General features: G+C 35.6%; 1 pseudogene; it reads right to left on the reverse strand.

Annotated features, from left to right (window-relative positions):
• Window positions 1-501: 501 nt before the first annotated feature.
• Window positions 502-1,249, reverse strand: LOC137709070 (LOB domain-containing protein 37-like; annotated as a pseudogene).
• Between the last annotated feature and the right edge of the window lie 17,317 nt (window positions 1,250-18,566).

Raw genomic sequence — 18,566 nt, forward strand, 5'->3', positions numbered from 1 at the left:
CAAATTACATTAAAAAAATGGGTAAATTACATTTTACCCTCTCAGGCTTGGGTTCGATTTCAATTCCTTATAATGTCTTGAAAACATTTTAATTTCATACATTTACTATCATTTTATTTCAATTTCATACATCCGTTAGAAAATATATTAAGTAAACCGTTAAGTGATGACGTGGCAAATAAGGGGTTCCCTTTTGTGCTGACTTGACTGCCACATTTGTGCCACGTGGCTAAACACTTAATAAAAATTTTAAATAATTAATTAATTAATTAAAAAAAAAGCCAAAAGCCAAAACCCAATTCGTCTTCACCACCCCTTCTCCCCCCCCCCTGAGCACACCCCCAACCCAGAATCCCATTCCATCACCCTCCTCCACTATCTTCACCTCCTCTCCCATCTAAAAAATCCAATTCGTCTTCCCCACCCGAGCACACCCTATACTTCAATTTCATAGAGCTGCGTCAGATTTATCAACAAAAAATTGGCAAAGGGGAAAATTCCTCAAGGGAACAAGTTGAGTAGCTTTCTCTCCAGTCCACCGACGTAAGAGTATGGGTGTTGATCTTCGAACCCACTCTCGAAGCACGTGGTGACGCCGGACTCATATGAGTTCATGGACGGGGTTCCCGGTTATCGGGTCTTCAATTTGGGCATGGGTTTGAAAGACAAGGTCGGGGTCAACCGAAGATCTAGATCCGCGTGTTGCTGGAGCTGAAGTAACTTGGTGGAGGACTCGTTGGTCGCGGCGGATCGCTTGCGTTTCGGCAAGGAAGCCCTGGCGAACCGGGATGAGGAACCAGAGTTGTGACTTGAATCTCTAAGCCTCCACATGCCCGTAGAGATAGTGACGTCGTCGACATTGGCCTCGGAGGCATCGTCGCGAGTGGACGCTCCGCCGAAGAGCTTGGGAATCGGCCGGAGCGTACCATCGCGGAGGACGGTCTCAACGGCAGCTTGGGAGAGATGAACTAGGACGTTAGGAATCGGGGACGACGGAGATGAAGGACATGAGGCCGGCACAACTGAAAAACTTGGAGAAGGGTGTACTCGAGTGGGGAGAAGGGGTGGGAGAATGGGATTCTAGGTTAGGGGTGTGCTCGGGTGGGAAGACGAACTGGGTTTTGGATTTTTTTTTTTTTTTTTTTTTTTTTTGCTTTTTTTAAATTAATTATTTTAAATTTTTTATTAAGTGTTTAGTCACGTGGCAACCACATCAGTACAAATGGAGACCCCTTATTTGCCACGTCATCACTTAACATATTTTCTAACGGATATATGAAATTGAAATAAAATTGTGACATCCCACATCACCCAGGGGAGTGATCCATAAATGTATATTCCCATCCCTACCTAGCAACGAGGCTTTTTGGGAGCTTACTGGCTTCGGGTTTCGTAGGAACTCCGAAGTTAAGCGAGAAAGGGGCTTGAGCAATCCCATGATGGGTGACCCACTGGGAAGTTGCTCGTGAGTTCCCAAAAACAAAACCGTGAGGGAATGGTAAGCCCAAAGCGGACAATATCGTGCTACGGTGGTGGAGCGGGGCCGGGAAGTGATCCACCCCAGGCCGGGATGTGACAATTTGGTATCAGAGCCTAACCCTAGTCGTGGTGTGCCGACGAGGACGTCGAGCCCCTAAGGGGGGTGGATTGTGACATCCCACATCACCCAGGGGAGTGATCCATAAATGTATATTCTCATCCCTACCTAGCAACGAGGCTTTTTGGGAGCTCACTGGCTTCGGGTTTCGTAGGAACTCCGAAGTTAAGCGAGAATGGGGCTTGAGCAATCCCATGATGGGTGACTCACTGGGAAGTTGCTCGTGAGTTCCCAAAAACAAAACCGTGAGGGAATGGTAAGCCCAAAGCGGACAATATCGTGCTACGGTGGTGGAGCGGGCACGGAAAGTGATCCGCCCCGGGCCGGGATGTGACAAAAATGATAGTAAATATATGAAATCGAAATGTTTAAAAGATATTGTAAAGAATTGAAATTGACCCCAAACCTGAGGGGATAAAATGTAATTTACCCTAAAAAATTCATCGTGATCGCATCCTCTACACTTTGATGATGGGTACACTGTCATTTGGGTTCTTAAAACCCTCTCAACCCTCATTTGGATTCTTAAAACCCTCTCAACCCTCATGAACAATGTTTTTAGGTGTAGTTGAAAATTTGTAACAATTCATAATAATTAATTTACAAGTGTGAAAAATGTAAAAAAAAAATATGTCAACAGTCGTGATTGCATCCTCCTTGCTTTGACTTTGGCTACATCGTCGTTTGAATTTTTAGGGTTTTGGGAGTGTAGGTATTAATTTAGTGACAACGTGGTATGTAGATACTAATATAGTATGATGTTTTTCATTTGATAATTTATTGAAGTGAAAAATATTTTCTTTAATGGATCAAGTTCGGGTCAGGTCATATTACACGTTCATTTTAATAGGTTTGACACGACACTCCATTAAGATATCGTGTATGTCAGGAAAATGACACAAACAAAGTAAACATGAAACTATCACCAGGTCTACATACATGTAAGAAAACCAAGAAACTAATTCATTCGAGAAGTTTTCAATGTAACTATCACACGACTAGAACACTATGTGTTGTTACAATTCACTTGTGTTATGACAGATCGTCATCTATTCTAACATAAATTCGTTGACACCTTTTTTTATCTTGCAAACACTCGTCTCAATTTTCGACCGTCAGATTGAATGAATTGAAGATAAAATGACAGAAATTAACAGACAGTATATGAAAGCTAAAAATAAGTGTGTAGATAGTACCACTCTTTTAAAAAGGATATTGAGCTTGTTTATAAATTAAACTTTTCCCATCGATACCTGATAAATTAATTAGTCACGAAACTTGCTACTCTAATTTGGGTCATAAGTTAGTGCATGGATTTAAACATCTTCGCATTTCCACATAAATTTGTTTAATATCGTTTTCAAGTTATTAAAAGCCAAAAGTGATTATATATAAACCGTCTTATACTTGGGGCTCATCTGTGTTAGTTTTTTTTACGAGTCAAATTGCATAAGAAATCCAAATTAGTGGTAGGTAGAGTAAATGGTGTAAAATCAATTAATTTTTGCTATCACAAAACACCAGTCTCATGTCAATTAAGAAAATAATGGCAGGTCCATCTTTTATATTTTTGTTAAATCCAAAGGCTTTGGAAATTTGGATGCGTCTGAAAGTCTAAGCTCAATAAATAGCCCTAAATTGACGGTTAATCATTTCTCAGTTCTTTTGCTACAATCATTTTCCTTATTTACTGTTATTTATTTTTCTTTTGGATTTGTCTTTTAATTTAATTACGGAGAAAAGCAAAAACAGAGAGGAAAAATATTGAGAGGGAGGAGGAGAAGCCAATTTTGCTGCTAAGTGCTAGGCATCTACTCGTCGCTCGATTACCGTCTAGTTGACGTTTAGAACATTGGCGACAACCTTATGAGCTGGATAATTACCGTAAAGGCACAACGAGGAAAAAACTGCATTATGTTTTAAGGATTTGCAATTGTTGACAGACACTATTATAAGTTACCTCTAGCAAACGTCGAGTAACCTTCTCATAAGTCTTTGTCAAGCGCACAAATCACATTAACCAACAAAACCACAATCTCATATGCGAATAACAACAACCACAGTAGGACTTGAGGTTGAGCAGTGGGCCATACAGCGATCGCAAAGTCTCTTCTTGACAGAATGAGAGAGGGATCACAACGACGAAGGCATTCTTCACAGAGGAAAACAGCGGTCAAAACTTTGGATATATAGATGATTAGAAGATAGGAGAAACATGGAAAGGAAGAGATCGAAGACACCAAGCCCAAGGCCACATGGATCGGCGATGTTGTTTTTATCAACATCAGTTGCGTAGATGGTATTATGTTTGGGAATAGAACATGCCAACATCAACAAGAAGTGTTCTTTTTGTTGTATTGGAAGGGGTTGCGTAAGAGATTTTAGCTTCAAATTTTATTCCTTTCATAAAAACGGGTGTTGATGTTGTTGGCATTTCAAAAAGGCTTTTTTAGTCAAAATGGTTCTTGAAATTTGCATAACATATAATTTTGGTTCCTAAGATTGAAAATCCATAGAAATGATCTCTGATATTGTCTACCATCCATTATTTTGGTCCTTTTGTTAAAAACTCCGTTAAGTGGTCCTGGAGCTTATACCAGAAATTGAGATTTTTGACCGGAAGTTTGGGCAATTTTCAAAGCTTCGTAACTCAATTATTTCTTAACCAAATTCGACCCATAATCTATCAAAATGAAGATAGGAAAGTATTGAACAAGATTATACCTATTTGGTAGCCCAATGGTTGCCGGAGATGGTCGGAAAATAGTCTGAAAGGTGACTGATCAACGGAAAAACTGAAAAACTCGCCGGGAACTTGGTAAACTTTAAACGTTCATAACTTCTTCAATACTCAACGAAATCGAGTGATTCAAAACGAAAATCATACTTCTCGATGAGATGAAGAGAAGGTACCTTCTTCAATGGCTAACTCACCATGGTTTGGCAGAAAAATAGCCTAAAATTTGACCGGTCTGTGAGAAAACTGGAAAACTCGTCGGAAATTGGGTAAACTTTAATCGTTCATAACTTCTTCAATACTCAACGAAATCGAGTGATTCAAAAACGAAAATCATACTTCTTGATAATACAAAGAGAATGGTACCTTTCTCGATGGCTAACCCACCGTGGTTTGGCCAAAAAATAGCCTGAAAAATGATTGGTCCATAGGAAAACTGGAAAACTCGCCTGAAACTGGGTAAACTTTAAATGTTCAAACTTCTTCAATACTCAACGAAATCGAGTAATTCAAAACCGAAAATCATACTTCTCGACGAGAAGAAGAGAAGGTAGCTTTCCTGACGGCTAACTCGCTGTGGTTTGGCAGGAAAAAGGCTTGAAATTGGCTATCTTGGTCTCATCGAGTTAGCCAATTTCGAGCCATTTTCTAGCTAAACCACGACGAGTTAGCCATCAAGAAAAGTACCATTCTCTTTGTCTCATCAAGAAGTATGATTTTTGGTTTGAATCACTCGATTTCGTTGGGTATTGAAGAAGTTATGAACATTTAAAGTTTACCCAGTTTACGGCGAGTTTCCCAGTGTTTCCCCGGATCAGTCACCTTTCAGGCTATTTTTCGACTATCTGTAGTAACCATTGGGCTTCCAAATAAGTATAATCTTGTTTTACACTTTCCTATCTTCATTTTGATATATTATGGGTCGAATTTGGTTAAAAAACGATTGAGTTACGAGGTTTTGAAAATTGCCCAAATTTCCGGCCAAAAATCTCAATTTTTGGTATGAGCTCCGGGACCACTTAATGGATTTTTTTAACGGAATGACCAAATAATGGATGGTGGACATTCTCAAGGATCATTTCTATTGATTTTCAATCTCAGAGACCAAAGTTATGTGTTATGCAAATCTCAAGAGTCATTTTAGCTAAATCATGCACTCATCTGAATTCAATTTTTTTTTTTTTCTGGCGTTTTTATAATAGAGTGCATGATGATTTTTTTAGATTGTCAATAACAACAACCATAAAAATATGGGAGTTTTAACGAAAAGCCCGTGGTATTGTTCACTTTAACGAAAAACCACATTTTTACACTAAAAAGTCAAACCTGGTAATAGTCACTTTACCCTTTATTTTGTCTTTATCGTTAAAACTCAAAGTTTTCAAGTCTTTTTTCATTAATTTTCCTTAAAATAAAGATGGAAGATTGCTTCCAAGAAAAAAATTTAAGTGGTCACATGACTTGTTTATCATAAAAAGAAGAATGAATTTATACATCCGGTTACACATAAAACATTTTTAGTGGGAAAGAAATTAAAAACATGTATTATTTAAATTCATAACAAAACAACTGTCTAAAATGATTTTTAGTTGTTATTTTAAAAAGCACTAGCATTTGCCTACACACTTTGTGTGTATGAACACATTTTTTTAGAAAATGAGAAGGGGGAGAGAGAGAGAGAGAACGTGGGGTGACACACCCCGACCGAGATCAGGGAGTGCTGGCCGTCACACGAAGGTGACGTAGCCATGTGCACGTGCGGAAGCTATTAAGATAGTAATATAAAAGTACGAATAATTAAAAACACTAGCATACAAAGTACTAAAACAAGTGCTAGCGTGTGTGAGACACAATATCAGAGCAAGTCTACAGCAGTCAAAAAGGAAAGATGCGACATATATACACCCGAAGGTGACCCTACAATGGTGAGTGTCTGTCAGAAATGCCGGGACGCCCTCTGGGAAAAACCACCGAACCTGCTAGACCACTAGAACCTGGAGGGGCGCAAAACCAAAAGCGTGAGTGGGCAAAAGCAAAGCTCTTTGAAAACTCTTTAGCAAAATACATTCTAACCCCTCGCCGTAAAACCTGTATACTTCCCAGAAAATGAACATATATACATATGTATAGATATGCCAATCATGCTCCAAAATATGCCATTCATGCTCAAGAATATGCCACAACAGAATCTCATAATCAAATGTAAATGCTCAAGCGTAAATCACATCAATAACATATAATCTGGCAGCCGGGAGTCACCTAACGTGACCTGTACGGCTGCATATAGAGCTCCAATCTCAACTCAATAACTGAATCTGCACACGAGTCGGAACCACCTAACGTGGTCTGTACGACAAGACTGGGTGTATCATATATACGCTCTAGTGCTACGATCACGTGAAGACTGTGCGAATAATCGCGGGTCACCTACGAGTCGGAACCACCTAATGTGGTCTGTACGACAAGCCTATGCACCTAACTTGGATCCAAGCTGAGCGTGTGGTGCGGGTGAACATCACGTGAAGGACTATGCCCTGGCCCCGGGCGGGAGCACTAACACCGGGGTGCAGATTATGAGATCTCTAAGCATTTCAAACTACTACTAAATGTAAATATGAATAACCTTTACCTGGCACTTACCTGGGCATCCACAGCACCCAATACGCATAAATAGACATATGCATATTTGAATATATAAATAACGTATATGCAACTAATCATGCATAACCACCAATTATATAAAAGGAGTGACATATAACAAATAAGCATTTATACTAAATTTCTGGGAATTAATATGTATATAGGTATATACGGAAAACCAAAAGCCCACTCACTGATAAGTGGAAGGGTCGTAGCCCCCCTGCCTCGAGTGTGTACGCTCGTCCTCGGAATACGTATCACCTATACGCGCAAAAGCTACGAAAACGTTAATTTAAAAGCACATAACCAACTTCTCGTAATAACTTCTCATACATTGCTCAAAATGGACAATTGAATATACCAACGTGCTCTACACAACCTCAGGATCACACCCATATTTTTAAAATAATTTTTGGACCCCGCACGCGCCCCCACGCACCGTCCAAGGCACGGACCTACGCGCCCCCCACGCGCGGCCACGTGCCATGCACACTGACGGCGTCAACTGACGCCGTCAGGAATATTCCGTTAAATTGACGAAATATTCCGTTAAACTTAACTGACGCCGTCAACTGCCGTTAGGAATATTCCGTTAAACTTAACGGAATATTCCCCTTTCTTCTCCGGCTAGACTCCGGCGCCGGCGACGGCGCCGGAAAACTGGGAAAAATTTCCAACCGTGTTTTCTCACTCGTTTCTCAACCGTTTTTCATGATTTTTGAACCAAAATGAAGCTTAGGACTAGTAGAATCACGTTAGACTAGTTTTAAGGCCTAAAAATTACTAGATCATACCTGTCCACAACTTCAAAAGTCGGCCAACTTTGAACAGGACGATCCCGACGTCCACTTCCGTCCAACGATACACTCCGAGGTTCCTTGGGACCTCACAAACACAACTACAAGCTTCAAAATTCCAAAAACAAGCTAGTTTAAGGGTTGCATGAACAGTACATAATTCGGCCATGGCGATATCGACGTGAAAACAACTATATCCTTACTTGAAAATGGCACCACTAGACTCCTCTCAGCCCCACGAGCACGAGGGTGGTCTTGGTTTCTTGATTGGTGAAGGTTTGAGTATATGTGTGTGTATGTCCGTATGTTGAAGAAGAAGAAGAGGAACTCGGGGAGAGAGAGAGAGAGAGAGAGAGAGAGAGAGAGAGAAAGAGACAGAGAAAGACAGAGAGTGAGGGAAAGAGGGAGGGAATCCCGGGAGAAAAAGAGAGGGTATGAGTGTGTGTGGTCCTACAACACCACACTACACAACACTAAGCGTAAACGAGCAAATTAGGGGTAAAATCGTAATTTCCCATGTACGTTAAAATGAAACTTGGGACGGGATGTTACATGGGGGAAGTGGGAGGTTTTTGTTTTTGGTTTTTTATTTTTTTTATAAATATTAGAGATATTTTAACATTACCTGTAAGTGAGGTTTCAATAAAAAAAAAAGTATAATTTGGACAAGTGAAATTACATTATTTCCCATCTTTTTTTTTTGTGTGATAGAAGACTAAGTTGTCTTTCACCCTCTTTTGGTTGACAAAGAGGGTTTCATTAATTAGTATAGATTATAGGACTATTTCCTTAAAAATACTTTGACAATGTAATAGGACATCCACAACGTAAATACCAACATTATTACAATAATACTAATGCTCATTTTTTGTTATTAACTAAACCTTAATTATCATTATTATGTGACTTTGAACTGTAAACTTTGATGACAATTACATTTCTTGTAATTCAAACAATGAATATTAACATCATGTTGTAACACTATTAAACATGAAGATATAGAGCCCAAAAGTAAATAAAATGATGGGTAATTCCAGTACCATTTTGCTTTAACTGATACGGTAGAATTCCCCTAATTCCAAAATAAACTATAGTCACATAGATAGTATTATGACCTAACGGTATTCCTCTCTACTTGTAAATAAGAGATCTTAGATTCAACTCCAGTGAATGACCAATTAGTTATCAAATTATTATAAGTAGGTTAACTCATCTATCCATTAGTTTAAATAGGCATTCTAAGAAAGAAGGGGGAAACGTTTGGCATTAGGGTATAGTGGTGGTTAATTGCTTCACAACCATTAAAGGCTTAAACCATGCACATCCTACATGAAAGAGTTATTTTGTCTGTATGCATATGAAAAGGACTGAAGAAGATGTAGATAGGAAAATGAACTGGCAAAAGTGGAATGCAACAAACTGGATAAGATAAAAGGATTGATCACAAGTAGGGGTAGAGAATTTTAGAGAGTAAAGGACACCTACTTCACTTTTTGGAAAAAAAACAGTCAGAAAACCATCTCCATGTTTTCATCATGTGTTTGTGCATAAAAAGTCAGTTTCTAAAATGTATTGGTGGAAATTAATCCAGACAATTCAAATCCACATCACAGTTTTCGGATTGATTAGAATCATTAGAAAGAAAGGCTTCTCTACAATTTAAGCAAACCACCCTTCGATTTGTCACTTCCTCTCTCAATTATTTCTCTCTCTCTCTCTCTCTCTCTCTCTCTGATGTCTTTTTCCATGATACAGTCACAAAACACCCCACGTAGATAAATGCTAATCTCACTTAATAAAACAACTTGCTGCATAAACCAGCAACTATGCAGCGAGTTTACCACAAGAAGGAGTTTGTAAATTATAATTCAAGTGATTAAGAATGTTATACTACAAGAAAATTTTCATTTACACTCGAGATTTAAGTGTTCAATTTCTCTCTCTTTAATATGTATTCACGAGTGACCAAATGTAAGGACCTACTCAAATGTGGAGTTTCCTTCTTGGTTGTAGAGGGTGTGTCCAAGTTATTCATTTCAGTCACTTTATTTAATTGTAACTAGTTTGCTATTATATCCTTTGTTTAAATGTTGTTTTTCGTAAAAATGGCTTCTTCGCTTTGGGCTGTCCTTTACATCATCTTATGTTGCTTGAATCAAGCATTTTTTTCTAGTACAACGATATATTTTACACTAGGGGAGAGAGAGTTCGACTAAAGCACACAATAGACAACCTAATTTGGTATTGAGTTCGTCATCCATGATGTTAGAGACCTCGATCAAACTATTTAAACAAAAATTTTATTCTAACAATTAGGTTGATGAGGGATCAGAACCAAAATGTCACATCATGGCCCGGGCACCTACCACATCCCGGGTTCGACTCCATCGTAGCACGATATTGTCCGCTTTGGATTCCGACCACGTCCTCATGGTTTTGTTTTTGGGAACTCACACAAGAACTTCCCAATGGATCACCCATCCTGGGATTGCTCTCGCGCGCTACTTGCTTAACTTCGGAGTTCTAATGGAACCCAATGTCAGTGAGCTCCCAAAAGGCCTCGTGCTAGGTAGAGATAAGAATATACCTATAAGGCTTACATGATTCACTCATCTGGATGATATGAAATGTTACACAAAATGACCTATAAAAATATAAAAAAAAAAGTAAAAAGGCTTCAGATTTGCAATAAATAACATTATCTCTCTATGTAAGTAATGTTACTCGTGCAAAATCGGAAAACAAATGTATCTCCTTTGGATCACTTCTAAATCTTACGCTATCAAATCTTTTTTCGTTAATTTAAAATAGTAATATAGCTATGATAAATAAAATGTAAAATCTCCTGTAAGGGGGAAAAGTGACAGAAATATTCAACCAAATTTCGTTTCTACCTATCCCAAAACAATCTAAGAATTTGTATGCTAATTCATATGGTAATTTTTATTTGTTCAATATTTGGTCTCCATGCATCTTAGACTGGGTCTGTAATGAATCACCATGTACGTAAACATGTTTAAATTTCCTAACAACAAAAAATCATGTTTCAAATGTTAAATCTAAACTACATTAATAAAATCTTCTTTGTCAATTAAAATAGGGGTAAAAAGATAATTTTATCTTCTACTACAAAACAAAATCATGGGTAGTAAAGTAAATTCACACAAGTTAAATTTTACAATTTTTTTTTCAAAACCTCACCTAAGGGTGATCCTAACATCTTTTAATTTTCAAAAAAAAAAATATATATATATATATACACACAAAGAAAAAAAAAAAGAAGCTTCTTTCTCTACTCCACATACTTTTTTTTTCCTTTTCTCCTTTCTATTTTAAAATAAAAATAAAAATTATTTTCACACACGAAGTGTGAGGACATATGCCAGTATTAACATTAAGGCGTCGAAGGCGGCAAAAGCAAGTAGGAAAAAGGGATGGAGTGGCTGCGGGTATTTTGACAAATACCCCTCGGATCCGTCAATTTGCGAATGATGAGTTTGACTTGTTAGACACGTGGTGTCGTTGTCGAAACAAATAAAAACCACGTGGAGGACATGAAAGCTCCACGTTATGCCACATCATCCAGTCCGCCTTATCCGACTACGTGTAAAGATTGAAAGGTATTTCCCATCAGATCCTACCCTCTTTCCTGGAAAATGAACCTCTCTGAATCCATTTCTCCTAACACATCAAGTTCAGGAATCTAGATTATTAAAATTTGATTAAATAGTAACAAAGACCCAATTTAAAAGTTATAATAACTTTAGCTATTGAATCAAATTTTAATGGTCCGGATCCCCGAACTTGATGGATTAGGAAAAAGAAATCCGAAGAATATCCATTTCCCTCTTTCCTCACACCTAATGTTAATTAGAAAGTAATAATCCTTTAGTTTTGGAGGCAAGAGATAATGAAAGATGGGATGGTGAATTGGTGATGAAATATAAATTGAAGCGGGAATGGAGGATACAGCTAACCATGTTGAATAGGTTGCCCACTTCAACTCAATTGCGTCATTTCTTATGTTTGGTAGGTTGAATTATACATCTAATCAATCTTTCTATGTACATTCTATGTGTATATAAATCAAAACCATCATTGTTCTATGTTATTTTCCAAATTAAAAAAAAGCCAAAATCCTAATTAATCCAAAACTCTAAACTTTGATTGTCATTAAAGATTAAAGACGCATTATTATTGAATGTATCATATGAAGCCGTAAGAACCTATTGAATAATTGACAGATATATGCACTCGAACTCTAATAATCCAACTGCTCATAAAAGCAAACAATAATCTTTATTTGACAAAGAATGACAAGTACATTATATCATATCATAACAAAGTCATTCGAATTGGGGGTAGATCGACGTTTAGAGAAAATAGAAAATTATTGAGATGGGATTTTGGAAGTAGAATTTGAATAAGGGATGAGAAGAAAAATAATAATAGGGTATCAAATCAATACTGAACTATCATTTTCTACGAAGAGCGAAACTTAACGAAGAAGAAAAGAGAAAATAAAACTGAACTATTATTTTGGGAGGGGAGGAGCCTAGAATAATTTCTATTTTTCTTTCTTATTCTTTGGTCATTCTTTAATCATCTCATTGATTTATTCAGTGATATTGTTCATTAAGTTTAAACTCTTGAATTCCTACGACAAAGTGGATGAAATGGTCATTGCATTGGCTTTTAATCATTTCATTCACACTGGTTTTATTTTAAACAAAAGTTTGTTGACAATGTCATTGATACAGAATGGAGACTTGAACAATTATTAAAGTTTACAATATTTGATTTTGTACATGCAACACGTTGAGCTCAAGAATGTTAATTAATAAAAAAGCAAATGAAATTGAGTCATAAAGTATACGATTCTTCCACTCCTCCTATAGGGTAGCTTAGTTGTAATGTCTAACTTAATATTGGAAGGAATGGTTGCTTGAGAAGGGGTGCAATATTGTATTATTCTTCATGATTTTAGTAAGTTTATAACTCTATCAAAAAAAAAAAAAAAAAAAGAACGTTTGTTTTTTAAGCAATTATTTACATTAACACTATGTTTGGATGAGGGAAATAAACATAGAATTTTGGTAAAAGTCATAATTTATAAATTGACAGACATCAATTCTCTTGTTTGGATTCATAAACATAGAAATTTAGAATTTCCGCGTGGAAAAAAAACTTAGAATTTGGGACCTCCAAATCTCAAGTTCAAATTCCATGTGAATAAGTGTCATTTCTCAATTTCTATGATTGATAGTTTAAAAATAACAAATTATGTATTCAATTCCATTGTTCTTTTAGGTTAACCAAACAAGAAAATTTACAAATTCTAGAAAATAAAATCTCGTCATTTCAATTTCCCTCATTTTTAAATTCCTTAATAATTTTAAATTTCTTCACCCAAACATAGTGTAAGGGAATTGAGAAATGAACTAAATCTCACAATGAGTTAACAATAAAGTAAAAATTAGCATTTGTTTTAAATTATTCCATTTCCATGTTTAGTTCATTAAATTTTCCGCCAAACAAATTGTAGAAGATTTTATTCTATTCTCATAACTTAAAAAATCTCAAGTTTGGATTCTTTCATCGTGATTGAAAAATTAAGAATTAAAATATCAAAACTAGGTGATTTTATCTCTTATATAAGTATTCGAATCTTGTGTATTTTTAGAGTGACGACGACCAATTTTTCTACGTATAATACTCGTGTCCCTCCTACGGGTAATTCATTTGTCCCTTCATTCTATATTAACGTATTGTTATCATACATGTGACATCCCACATCGTCCAGGGGAGTGATCCTTAAATGTATATTCCCATCCCTACCTAGCACGAGGCCTTTTGGGAGCTCACTGGCTTCGGGTTCCATGGGAACTCTGAAGTTAAGTAAGTAGCGCGCGAGAGCATTCCCAGGATGGGTGACCCATCGGGAAGTTCTCGTGTGAGTTCCCAGAAACAAAACCGTGAGGGCGTGGTCGGGGCCCAAAGCGGACAATATCGTGCTACGATGGTGGAGCGGGCCCAGGAAGTGATCCGCCCCGGGCCGGGATGCGACAATACAAACATATAATCCGAACTGTTAATTCTTTTTAGCATCTTTTAATTATTTTAATTTTTTCACTTACTTTTTCTCGATGAATTACCTCATCTATCGCTTGTAGCCTATTATTTATTTACATACTTGAAATAAAAAAAATTTAGTATACTAACTGATGATATGTTTTCTTACTTGAAATGAAGTATAAATTATGAATCGACTAAAGTTCACGTGACGAATTTTAAACTCGTTACATACTTTCTTAATACTTCACGCCTCTATCTTAGTGTAAATATATCCTCATATAAAAAAGAAGAAGAAAAAATAAATTAAAGATGAATGCATCAATTATCTTGAAACTTTTTCTTTTGGATGAAAAATTATCTAGAAACTTTAATGATTTAACATGATGTTAACGTGACAAATGCATGCAACAATGGGTCGGATTAATTACCAGAGTCTTAATTTCTTTTGTTGCATTGCCTTTCATTGATGAGAACATGGAGCAAGTGTTCTCACCTCTCCGACCACTTTGCCTAATCATATATGTAAGAATTATATTTTTCTTTTGGGGCCCCGGGGTGGGGGGTGTTAGCTTAATCATGGGTACTTCAATCACTTATCACACTAGTAGAAAAACATGTTTGCGCGACCGAAACTTGTGCAAACATTTGTTAGGGCAATTACTTAACCAAGTTAGAGATTTCTAGAGATCAAGTGGCAATAACTTTGGGAGAGGGGAAATCAAATTTGGTCAATTGAAACTAGTTGTTTTGTAAAACTTCTCTAGATTACAAGTAGAGAAATGTTCAGAAGACCCTCAAAAGTGGTCTTTCTATGAATTCTTTGCCACTTCATATTTTTTGCACAATGTTTTATGATGTTGCCACAGAATTTGACGTTAAACTATGATGTGACAGAGAATCCCTTAATATTTCTTTTACAATTATTATCAATTTTTTGTTCAAGTCAACACATTTTTTTCTTTCAAACAAGTGGATTCAAGCTAAAAGCCAAACTGTTAGCTACTCATAACAATTTGGTGTTAAGTTGTCATTAATAAGAATTGAACATATAACCTAAATTTATCAGTGGAAATGAATATCATTACACTATCAGGTTAGTGAGAAGCTCTTCATTAATTAGTTTGTGGAGTTTTTAGTCAAAATAATTTCTGAAATTAGCATAATTCCTGATTTTGTAGAGTTAAATTGTAACCACTAGTTCAAGTGGATGGTTGATTTGACAAAAATACCCTCAATTTAACAGAGATTTTCATGGAATGACCAAACTGATTGACGGTGGATAGTCTCAAAGACCACTTCTATCGATTTTAAACTATATCGCCAAATTGATGAGTTATGCCAATATCATGAACCATTTTAGTTGAAAAACTTTAGTTTGTATTAAAATAACCTTTGCATGGTTACATTAACTTCGTCATGACAGTTCACTCTTACAGGAGCTGGAAAGACACACAGAAACATTTCAACTCTCTATGAGCATCATTGAGTGATTCACTAGTACCAAGAATCGAGTCTAAAACTTAGCGTGTAAAATACAAACTTAAAATTCGTATACAACCACTCAACCACTCCGAAATGGCTGTAGCCATTATATTATCAGTGACCACTAACTGCCTAGCATTAAGGTGAAATGACCGCGGGGCATGATTCGGATTAGATTGATTTACCCCCAAATCACGACCAAACCAATTATAATATAACGTGTGGTCCGGTTTGGATTTTACAAAAATGTCTAAACAAAATCACGGTTTGGATTTTACAAAAATGTCTGAACAAAATCACCCAAACAAAATCAATGTTCAAGGGTTTGGGTGTACACCTAATCATTTTTTTCGACTTTGTCAGCCCAAAATACAACAAACAAACAAAATTTTCATAGTTTGCTACGTATTCTGTTTTGGTAATCAATCATCGATTTCCATAAACCTCAAACTCAACCTTCTTCTGTAGTTATTAGATAAATACACAATGAGAGGATTGCGCATGTAAAATAAAATAATATTAATAAATATGTACGTAATCGGTCTGCGGTTTACAAAAGTTCAAAACCATAATTAAACTACTTGATTAATGTTTTATTTTGCACCGTTTGAATTTTTCTTTGGTCACAGCTACAACTAAATTACTTAAGGGTTAGTTTGGAAAATGCTTTTAAATGATTGGAAAAGTTTTTAATAAAAATGGTTTTTAAACCAGTCCTTAAAAAAAAAAAAAAGGAAATTTTAACGAAAAGTTTCTAGTACTGTTCACTTTAACTAAAAATTACATTTTTACACTAAAAAGTCAATCATGATACTATTCACTTTACCTTTTATTTTGTCCTTATCATTAAAACTCAAAGCTTTCAAGCTATTTTCATTAGTTTTCCTTAAAGAAAAATGCAAATTAATTTTGGTTAGAACCTAAAATATTTTTTTTTAAAAACACATTCAGTCATTTGAAGGCATTTCTCAAAAGAGTTCAAATTATGGTTAAATTTTTTCACGGTTTGAATTTTTCTTTGATCAAATATAATCTCACAATATTTTTCTTTCGTTCAGAAGAAGTAATAAGGCAACATGACGTGTACTGTGGAAGAAGTATATTTTGTTTGGTTTTGGAAGGGTTATAATTCCAAATTTATAAAAAGAAAGAGATTAGTTGAGCAAACAAAGCATATAACTCATCCGGTAAATATAGACGTCTTAGTATGAATTCTTTTACAAAACACAAAATGCGCATATCTAGTAAACTAATATTCACAAAAAAATCTAATAAATATTTTGATTAAAAAAATAAACTTATACTAGTGTCTTCTTGCTCTCCTAAATTGAGACATTTTAAATGTGAGTTGTTAGACTATTTTCAAAGGAGTGTCAAATTTTAAATGTAAATTTTAATTTTGAAGGTTTATATGACACTTTATTTTTATTTTTTATTTTTGTTCTCCATTCAATATGTCAAATCTAAACTATTATTTACTACATTACTACTTTTCATAATTGTAACTAGTATTTGCCTATATACTTTGTGTGTGTGAACACATTTTTTTAGAAAATGAGAATGAGAGAGAGAGAGAGAGAGAGAGAGAACGTGGGGGAGTGAGAGGTTTTTGTTTTTATTTTATTTTTTAAATATTGATGGTATTTTAACATCACTGGTAGGTGAGGCTTCAATAAAAAATAGTAAAATTACATTATTGCCCATCATTTTTTGTGTGTAATAGAAGACTAGGTTGTCTTTTCACTCTCTTTTGGTTGACAAAGAGAGTTTCATTAATTAATAAAGATAAGTAAATCAAATTTGGTCAATTGAAACTAGTTGTTTTGTAAAACTTCTCTAGATTACAAGTAGAGAAATGTTCAGAAGACTCTCAAAAGTGGTCTTTCTATGAATTCTTTGCCACTTCATATTTTTTACACAATGTTTTATGATGTTGCCACAAAATTTGACGTTAAATTATAATGTGACAGAGAATCCCTTAATATTCCTTTTACAATTATTATCAATTTTTTTGTTCAAGTCAACACATTTATTTCTTTCAAACAAGTGGATTCAAGCTAAAAGCCAAACTGTTAGCTACTCATAACAATTTGGTGTTAAGTTGTCATTAATAAGAATTGAACATATAACCTAAATTTATCGGTGGAAATGAATATCATTACACTATCAGGTTAGTGAGAAGCTCTTCATTAATTAGTTTGTGAAGTTTTTAGTCAAAATGGTTTCTGAAATTAGCATAATTCCTGATTTTGTAGAGTTAAATTGTAACCACTAGTTCAAGTGGATGGTTGATTTGACAAAAATACCTTCAATTTAACAGAGATTTTCATGGAATGACCAAACTGATTGACGGTGGATAGTCTCAAAGACCACTTCTATCGATTTTAAACTATATCGCCAAATTGATGAGTTATGCCAATATCATGAATCATTTTAGTTGAAAAACTTTAGTTTGTATTAAACTAACCTTTGCATGGTTACATTAACTTCGTCATGACAGTCCACTCTTACAGGAGCCAAAAAAACACACAGAGACATTTCAGCTCTCTATGAGTATCATCGTGTGATTTACTAGTGCCAAGAATCGAGTCTAACACTTACGTGTGAAATACAAACTTAAAATTCGTATACAGCCACTCAACCACTCCGAAATGGCTGTAGCCATTATATTATCAGTGACCACTAACTGCCTAGCATTAAGGTGAAATGACCGCGGGGCATGATTCGGATTAGATTGATTTGCCCCCAAATCACGACCAAACCAATTATAATATAACGTGTGGTCCGGTTTGGATTTTACAAAAATGTCTAAACAAAATCACGGTTTGGATTTTACAAAAATGTCTGAACAAAATCACCCAAACAAAATCAATGTTCAAGGGTTTGGGTGTAAACCTAATCATTTTTTTCGACTTTGTCAGCCCAAAATACAACAAACAAACAAAATTTTCATAGTTTGCTACGTATTCTGTTTTGGTAATCAATCATCGATTTCCATAAACCTCAAACTCAACCTTCTTATCTAGTTATTAGATAAATACACAATGAGAGGATTGCGCATGTAAAATAAAATAATATTAATAAATATGTACGTAATCGGTCTGCGGTTTACAAAAGTTCAAAACCATAATTAAACTAATTGATTAATGTTTGATTTTGCACCGTTTGAATTTTTCTTTGGTCACAGCTACAACTAAATTACTTAAGGGTTAGTTTGGAAAATGCTTTTAAATGATTG

Source organism: Pyrus communis, chromosome 11 (genome assembly GCF_963583255.1).
Source record: "Pyrus communis chromosome 11, drPyrComm1.1, whole genome shotgun sequence".
NCBI classification, from domain to species: Eukaryota; Viridiplantae; Streptophyta; class Magnoliopsida; order Rosales; family Rosaceae; genus Pyrus; species Pyrus communis.